Genomic DNA, 9,360 nt, shown 5'->3' with positions numbered 1-9,360 from the left:
TAAAATGGTGATGAAAATCTATAAACAGCATAAAAATTAACAGCAAATGAAGCAAGCAATTAATGCTACAGAAAATCATTAATTTGGTGATCTAGTGCGCAGAGCAGTAAAATAAACAATTTAACATGAATTAATTATTTTATTGCTGAGTGCGCTCTCATTGCTGCTGTTTATTTGTAATGTGACAGCTGCACATCAGAGCTCTGACACTTTAAACTGGATTTATTTAAAGGTTACTATCCAATAGCCTAATAAAAGCTGGGTATCTAGTAGCATCAGTTTCCCAATGTAAAACAGACTAATAATTTAAACTGGTGGGGAAGGAGTATGTGGATGGAGAGCTGTGTGTCTGTGTTGCATCAATGCCCGTGATCCAGTGGCACACATTTCAGATTTAAGAAGACATGAGTCAAGTATTGGGAGCTTGTCTTAAATTGTTGTGAAGCATACATTTTTATGCTTCACAACAATTTAGGCCAATTTTTTCCCTCTTAATCCCAATGCCACTTCCACAGAGGAACAGCAGAGATATCCAAGATCCACCACAGTGAAGGGAGTTGCCAGTAAATTAGGGAAGCCACTCTTCTCTTCAGCATCCCGAAGAGAGTGTAAGCCAGAACTTTGCACAAAGGTTAAGTCATGTAGCATAAATCACAGCACCTTAGATAGTTTAGAGAGACAAAGTAGACATATAAAATGTGTTCAGTGGAGGAAAGAAACATTAGGATAGAGGTGCAAACAGAGAGGACAGAGCACCCAGATCAGCGCTCTTCACTGCACTGCCAGTGTTGAGGGGACTGTGCACAAATGAGCCAAGAGCAGTGGCAGACTTACACAGCTCTAACCTTGAATTTGGCAGAATTTCAATGAACAACTCATCAATCTTTGATACGACTGCCTGGAAAATGTCCAAATGCAAATTAAAGTACAGAAATATAATGTAAACGGTGGCTGTAAATGCTACATTATTCTATCATCACTAGGAGAGGGCAGAGAACAGAAAAATATGAAATTTGGGCCAGTCCTTTGACAAGGTTTGACACTTATCCACAAAACACAATTTTAGACAGAAATCTTGTTACGGAGTATAGCATGGTGGGAAAGGACGGAGAGAACCCCCCCCCCCCCCCCCCTAAGTTTTGTTGGTTTTGTTTTTGAGTTTGTTTTGGATTAATTGCATGTTTTTGTGTTTATTTACGGTTGTTGCACCTGTGTGGGAGGGGAGATTTTACTCTAGCCCAGCTGCCAGTGAGGCGGAGTTGAATACAGGGAGCGGCTGATTGGAGTTCCTCTTTATAAAGGGGAGAGGAAGCAGGAAGTGTTGTTGTTGTTTTTAGTAGGACCTCGGTGAAGCAGGAGAGCCCCGGAGATCCAGGACAAAGTGTGCGCATTTTTAATAGAAAGGATTTTTTTTTAGCCTGGCCTGGTTTTTGCTTTTAACGAAACGGAGGACGTGGAAAGGAGGACGTATTCCTATGGAGCTGTGAGAGGACGTGCTGGAAAAGAGAGGACGTGCTGGAAAAAAAGGGACGTGTTGGAAAAGAGGAAAACGAGCACTAGACTGGAGACCTCCTGCGCCCCGATAAGAAGAACTGGACCAGCTCGGGGAAGTTTAACTGCCGGGAGGTAATGTGGAGACCCAGCCTCGAACAAAGTTAAAGCCTGAAAAGGTGGGTGGCAAACCTGTTTTAGGGAGCTGCAGGATTGATACGTGTTGGTTGTGTGTTCGTGCAGTGACCCTCTCTCCCCTGTTTGTAACTAGGCGAAGAACTCGGACCGCGGTGGTCTTTGGGCTTTGGATCCCTGGCCGGGGTTGTCTTCAGCCGGTAGTTTGCCTAGAGGAAGAACAAATAAATTTTGTGTAACCCATTGCAGTGTGTGCGTGGTGGTTTGTTGCTGGTCCCTACTAGAATTCCTATTCTTTTTGCACGGAGGCTCTCTTAACAGACCTCCCGTAACATTTGGCGTTTGTCGACAGGATTTGTGACCAGTATACAAACCTACCTGCCTTAGACTGATTAATATGGCGGATGAGTTATCTGAAACCAGGAATATGGCGTCACCATTTTTTATCGGTGCGCCCTGGGTACCAAAATTTTGTGGGCTTAATACGAATTATGAAGATTGGGAGAGTCAAATTAGCGCAATGCTCCGTGCTCAAAAGTGGTCGATAGAACAGCAATGTGATTTTGTATTGAGTGCATTAGGAGGAGAATCACGACGTGAAATTCTTATTCTGGAACAAGCGGAGCGGGATACGCCAGATAAAATCTTTCTTCAGCTTAAAGAACTGTATGGGGACAAAACAGCCGTGGGTACCCTGCGTGCCATGTTTTATGAATGTAGACAAAGGACAGAAGAGCCTATTAGAAAGTTCACGTTACGCTTAAGGGAGTTGGGCCATCGCCTGCAGACAAAAGAGCCACAAGGGTTTCGGCGGGCTGACCTGCACCTGCGTGATCAGTTTGTCTTGGGTCTTAGGGAGGGTGAGATACAGCGTGATCTGCGGCGTTTATTAAGGCACGATCCTGACCTCTCATTTGAACAGGTGCGTAAAGAGGCTCTGCAATTGGAAGCGGATGCGCTGTATGGCGTACATGAGGACTCCGCTTGTGCTGTAGTAAGAGGGGATTTAAAGTGGCAGGATACTCTGAATTGGAGAGATAAGTTTAAAGTGGAGATCCTTGCAGAAATGAAGGAGCAAATTATGGATCTCAAAAATACTCTTCAGGAGGAGCTGAGGGAATTTGTCCGACCAGCACCAATGCCACGGACGTTTTCAGCTCCTAGAGGTGAGCGAGAAAGGTGGAACCTTAGTTCCCCTCAATATAGGGGAGGTGTTGAAGTGTCCGAGCCACCCCCGGTGACAAAGCAAACCCCACGGTTAGTGGAGCGACCACGGCACAAGTGGGATGAGCATGGGCAGCCTATTTGTAGTAGGTGTGGAGTTAGTGGACACATGGCAAGAGAGTGTCGGGGCACTTCATCTCAGATGGCTTTAAACGAGTAAATCCAGTCGCTATGGGCCAGGTGATTGGAAAGGATGATAGTGGTCCAACTCAGTTAAACCACCCTCAATTTTTAGGGGCATGCCGTCAAGTAGAAGTATTCATTGATGGTAAAGAAGTGACATTTTTGCTGGATACTGGGTCTAATGTAACATTAATGCCACAAGCCTGTTTTAGGAGATTGTTTGGTGAACAGGAGCCGGGGAAAGAGAGTGATCTTAATTGGCTAAAGCTGAAGGCCGCGAATGGATTGGCTATTCCTTACGTGGGCTATGTGTTAGCTGAAGTACAGGTGGGAGACATTACCCTGAAAGATATGGGAATTGTGATTTCAAAGGACGACCCCAATAATTCTAATGCATTACCTATATTAGGTATGAACATCATCGTTCCATGTTGGGATGTGTTTTTTTTGAAACCTCAGACGCAGACCCAGACCTGGCCTGTTGGCTCGACTGTAGACGCTCAACAAGCGTGGGCATCTGCTTTTCAGGACTGTCAAAGAATTCAGGCAGCTGTCCCCGTACCACAAGTAGGGACCCTGCGACCCGCTTACCGCCACCCGGTGAAGATCCCTGAGCACAGTGAGCAGGTGATTTGGGCTAGGGCCCCACAGACACTGAGGAAAGGACAATGTATCTTGGTGGAGCCATTGGAAGGGCCTAGTACAGTTGCCGTTGCTCGATCGCTAGGAACTGTCTATAGAGGCCGGGTCCCCATCAAAGTAAGGAATCTCAATCCTTTTCCTATTACGTTACGACGTTATGAGGCCCTGGCTACATTCTCCACGGAAAATGTCGACATTCAGGAACCTTTTGAAGTCACGTTTGAGCAAACCAGGCCAGGCATCGTTGAAGTGGGCGTATCCCAGGTGAGCTCGGAACCATCTGGTAAAGCTCCTCACATTGAAGTTATGACACAAGGGCGGTCGAATCTATCTATGGAGGAGCAGGAAAAGTTAAATGGTCTCTTGAGGAAGTGGGGCGATGTGTTTGCTGCCGACGAAGAGGATTATGGCCACACAGATGTAATTACGCACTCTATTCCGACAGGTATGGCACCTCCTATTAGAGAGCGGTATAGGCCAATCCCCCCTAAAATGTATCAGGAAGTGCGAGAATTGCTGAATAATATGATTCGATCAGGGGTGGTGCGAGAGAGTACAAGTCCCTGGGCAGCACCCATTGTCCTGGTAAGGAAAAAGAATGGGGAATTGAGATTTTGTTTGGATTACCGCAAGTTGAATGCAGTGACACATAAAAACGCCCATCCATTACCTAGAATTGAAGAGACCTTGACGATGCTGACTAAATCAAAATACTACTCCACCCTTGATCTAGCAAGTGGGTATTGGCAAGTGAAAGTTTCTGAAGCTGACAGGGAAAAAACTGCATTTTGTACTCCTTTTGGCTTGTATGAGTTTGAAAGAATGCCTTTTGGATTGTGTAATGCTCCAGCAACATTTCAAAGGTTGATGCAGAGTTGTTTGGGAAGTCAAATCACAGAGTCCGCTTTTGTCTATCTGGATGATGTGATAGTATATTCACCGGATTTTGACAGCCACCTAGAACATCTGCAGGCAGTGTTTGCAAGATTGAAGAGCTATGGGCTGAAGTTGCGACCTGATAAATGTGTTCTTTTCCAGCAACAGGTGAAGTTCCTGGGTCACCTGGTGAACAGTGAGGGTGTGGCTCCGGACCCTGATAAGATTGCCGCTGTACAGAAGTGGCCGGCCCCGCAGACTATTCATCAGGTGCGTTCCTTCTTGGGCTTTGCCGGTTATTATCGGCGGTTCATTGCAGGGTTTGCGGGTGTTGCTAGGCCTCTTAACTCGCTGCTAGTGGGAGTACCGAAGAATAAAAAACAGAATATCCCCATAAATTGGGATGAGGATTGTCAGCAGTCCTTTGATCTTCTGAAGCAGAAATTGCTCGAGGCTCCTATTTTAGCTTTTGCTGATTTCAGATTACCCTTCCGGCTTTATACGGATGCCAGTAAAGTGGGCCTTGGTGCAGTACTGTCTCAAGTACAAGATGGGAAGGAATGTGTGATAGCCTATGCTAGCAGAAGCTTAGCACCCGCCGAAAGGGATGATGCAAACTATAGCTCCTTTAAACTGGAGCTGCTCGCTTTGAAGTGGGCGGTGACTGAGAAATTTAAAGATTATCTATGGGGGTCTCTGTTCACAGTTTATACTGATAATAATCCATTGGTCCATTTATCGACTTCCAAAGTGGGCGCAGTGGAACAACGGTGGGTAGCCCAGCTCGCAAATTATCAATTTGATATTAAGTATCGGCCTGGCCAGGAAAATGTGAATGCTGATGTTCTGTCTAGAATGCCATTGCAGGTGCAACCCCAGGATTTGGTGCCTCCACAGAGGGTGGACGAAAAAGCATGGGTTCAGGCTGTGAACATCGATTGGGATCCAGGATGCTGGCAAGGCTTACAAGAGCAGGACCCCACGCTGCATAGAGTGAGATACTACATGGCCCGAGGAAAGATGCCATCTGGGGAGGAAAGACGCCAGGAGCCTACTGCAGTCTTAAACTACATGAAACAATGGTCACGGCTGGAGTTGTTGGAGGGTGTTCTGGTCCGCAGGGGGGTGGATTCCAACACCTGTGAGGCGTACTACCAAATCCTTGTTCCTTTGGAGGAACAGCAACCAACATGGAAGGCTTTCCATGAAAGGAATGGTCATTTGGGGGTGGCAAAGACACTTTCGATGCTGCGCCGTAGTTTTTATTGGCTTCAAATGGAGAAGAGAGTGCGGGACTGGACAACATCCTGTGAACGGTGTGTACGTCATAAAGGTCGTGGTGACGGTCAGGCCCCACTTAGTCCTGTTCTTACACACGCACCTCTCCAAACCGTGGCAGTTGATTTCCTGACATTAGGTAGACCGGCAGACTCATACCAGTACATTTTGGTCGCCACTGATTTGTTTACAAAGTATGCTTGGGCAATACCTACCAGGGACCAGACCGCTGCAACTACAGCGAAGATGTTGTTGAAACATATTATTCAGCCAATTGGATGCCCAGAACAACTGCACTCGGATCAAGGTGCTAATTTCGAGTCCGCCCTCATAAAGGAGCTCTGTCAGTATTATAATTGTCGGAAAAGTCGAACTACTGCCTATCATCCTCAGGGAAATGGGGCCTGTGAACGTTTCAATCAGACATTAATAAATATGCTGTCCACCCTAGAGGAAGAGAGGCGGACTCGGTGGGTACAATGTTTGCCCGAACTGCTCCAGGCTTATAATAACTCTGTCCATGCGTCTACAGGTTACACCCCCCATTACCTGATGTTTGGATGGAATGCTCGTCTGCTAGGCGAGCTGTTTATGGGGACGAAGAGACCCATGGAGTCAACCACGACGCAGGAGTGGGTGAGGAGACATCATGAGCGCTTGAGGCTGGCATACCAGATGGTGGAAAAGAGCAGCCAGAAGGCTGCAGGCCGGATGAAGGACAGGTATGATGTTGGGGCTAGGGCAGCACCATTGCTCCCGGGGGAAAGGGTTCTAGTCCATACGACAAGAAGGGACGGACAGGGTAAACTGGCAGCACACTGGGAGGAAGAGATCCAAATTGTAGTTGGCCAGCCAAACCCTATGAACCCAGTCTACAGAGTTCGGCCAGAAGGTAAAGATGGGCCTGTTAGAGTGGTCCATCGTAATCGCCTGCGCATATGTACTTTCTTGCCTTCCGTCAATGATAAAACAGGAGGTGGCGCCTTAGAACCAGGAACGGCAGCTGCGCATGATACAGCCTCAGACCAGTGGTTACTTCTATGGAGTATGGCACAGCAGATGCCAGGGCCAGGTCACTATCCGTCCTCCAACAAGTCCGCCCCTGCAACTCAGGAGGGTTTAAGGAGATCTGCCCGTGAAAATCTCGGGAAGCCCCCACCTCGATATACTTAGTAGAGTGCCCGAGGACGGGCTAGGAAAAAGTTGGGGTGGGTGTTACGGAGTATAGCATGGTGGGAAAGGACGGAGAGAAACCCCCCCCCCTAAGTTTTGTTGGTTTTGTTTTTGAGCTTGTTTTGGATTAATTGCATGTTTTTGTGTTTATTTACGGTTGTTGCACCTGTGTGGGAGGGGAGATTTTACTCTAGCCCAGCTGCCAGTGAGGCGGAGTTGAATACAGGGAGCGGCTGATTGGAGTTCCTCTTTATAAAGGGGAGAGGAAGCAGGAAGTGTTGTTGTTGTTTTTAGTAGGACCTCGGTGAAGCAGGAGAGCCCCGGAGATCCAGGACAAAGTGTGCGCATTTTTAATAGAAAGGATTTTTTTTTAGCCTGGCCTGGTTTTTGCTTTTAACGAAACGGAGGACGTGGAAAGGAGGACGTATTCCTATGGAGCTGTGAGAGGACGTGCTGGAAAAGAGAGGACGTGCTGGAAAAAAAGGGACGTGTTGGAAAAGAGGAAAACGAGCACTAGACTGGAGACCTCCTGCGCCCCGATAAGAAGAACTGGACCAGCTCGGGGAAGTTTAACTGCCGGGAGGTAATGTGGAGACCCAGCCTCGAACAAAGTTAAAGCCTGAAAAGGTGGGTGGCAAACCTGTTTTAGGGAGCTGCAGGATTGATACGTGTTGGTTGTGTGTTCGTGCAGTGACCCTCTCTCCCCTGTTTGTAACTAGGCGAAGAACTCGGACCGCGGTGGTCTTTGGGCTTTGGATCCCTGGCCGGGGTTGTCTTCAGCCGGTAGTTTGCCTAGAGGAAGAACAAATAAATTTTGTGTAACCCATTGCAGTGTGTGCGTGGTGGTTTGTTGCTGGTCCCTACTAGAATTCCTATTCTTTTTGCACGGAGGCTCTCTTAACAGACCTCCCGTAACAATCTCATCAGTCGCATGACCTGCCCCATGAGCAAGCACTTGGTGACAGTGGGAAAGAAGAACTTCTAATAGGAGGAAAGCTCTGACAGAGCCAGGCTCACCGAGGGGCAGCAATCTGCTGCAACTGGTTGAGGGTGAGGGGAAAGAGTTTGAGAATTGCTAATGATTTCATGCAGTAAACAGAGTGAAAAGAGATCAGTGAACAAAAAACAATCAGTGAATCGTGGTAAACCACCCAGCAGTACATGGCTAAGCCTATTACAGCTTAACTAAGGGACGGTTCGGGGTTACCTGAACTCGAGCAGGTAACAAAGGCAGTGATGAGGCTAGCAGCTCCGTCGCTTCCATTTCTACCTTTATATGTTTATGGAAAAACCTTTAAATCTTTTTGGGAAGGTTTTTGACTTTGCTTTGTGGTGTCAGTTTTTTTTTTCATATGTAAAAAGCACAATGAAAGTTATACGTGTGTCCTCATTTGTGTACTTTTTCCAGTGAGTAATTAAGTAAAGTACTGCATAATAAGTAGTAATGCATCTGTGGTGAACATTTCTTGTTTTAGTTTGACCCTTGTTCCATTCACTAACATGAAGGAGAAAGGATTGAAGACCTGTCCTGCAGCCAGGCACCCTCCGGGTGGAGGAGACATTTCTGCGTCACTTTTTACAGTGATCGGCTGGAGACAATTATCAACTTTAGCTGTTGAGCTGTGCGGTCTGTTTCAGGTTTCTCACCCACACAGGCTCATAAAAAACTGGTGTTTCATGCATCATGTGACTCTTCTTCCCTCTACAGTCAGAGACACTATCAGATGACGATGATAAAATGGTGATGACAATCTATAAACAACATAAAATCTAACAGCAAATAAAGCAAGCAATTAACGCTGGTGATTTGGTGATCTAGTGTGCAGAGCAGTAAAATAAACAATTTAACATGAGTTAATTCTTTTATTGCTGAGTGCGCTCTCATTGCTGCTGTTTATTTGTAACATGACAGCTGCACATCAGAGCTCTGACACTTTAAACTGGATTTATTTAAAGGGTACTATCCAATAGCCTAATAGAGGCTGGGTATTAAATTGGTGATGAATAGCCTGATCCATGTTCTAATCTGTGTTCTAGTAGCATCAGTTTCACAATGTAAAACACACAGATAATAAAAAATAAAATATATAAATATCTTGACATTGAAATATAAATAAAGTTGAAATTGAGGTGCCCCCTGTCATATTGACTTATTTATTTTCTATTATTTATTTTTAAGTACCTGTTTATATATAACTACAGAGTTATTTTCTCTGTAGAGGATGTAAAGATTTTAAAAATGTAGAACTTTCACAGTGTGTGTCTACTTGATGTGTGCTTTTAGGTGAAGGAATGGTACGGAGCGATAGCCACAGGCACGAATGATCTCCTGTGGTCGTTCAGTGGTGCATCTGGGTAATCTCAGTCTCTCACTGAATGTGCTCCTGTGGCTGGCCAGCATTGTCCTTAAGTTATCTC

General features: G+C 46.1%; 2 long non-coding RNA genes across 2 annotated transcripts; both read left to right on the top strand.

The window, feature by feature from the left end:
• The first annotated feature begins 1,134 nt into the window (after positions 1–1,134).
• LOC106676112 (uncharacterized) lies at positions 1,135–1,869 on the top strand. Its single transcript, XR_001342198.4, has 2 exons — positions 1,135–1,670; positions 1,763–1,869. It is a non-coding gene; the product is annotated as an uncharacterized LOC106676112 (long non-coding RNA).
• A 5,212-nt stretch (positions 1,870–7,081) lies between these two features.
• On the top strand, positions 7,082–7,768 carry LOC143413944 (uncharacterized). Its single transcript, XR_013094504.1, has 2 exons — positions 7,082–7,569; positions 7,662–7,768. It is a non-coding gene; the product is annotated as an uncharacterized LOC143413944 (long non-coding RNA).
• Positions 7,769–9,360: the final 1,592 nt, after the last annotated feature.

This window comes from Maylandia zebra, linkage group LG2, assembly GCF_041146795.1.
Source record: "Maylandia zebra isolate NMK-2024a linkage group LG2, Mzebra_GT3a, whole genome shotgun sequence".
Lineage (NCBI taxonomy): Eukaryota > Metazoa > Chordata > Actinopteri > Cichliformes > Cichlidae > Maylandia > Maylandia zebra.
Note: the sequence above shows the minus strand (reverse complement) of the source record. Positions and strands in the feature narration are given on the sequence as shown.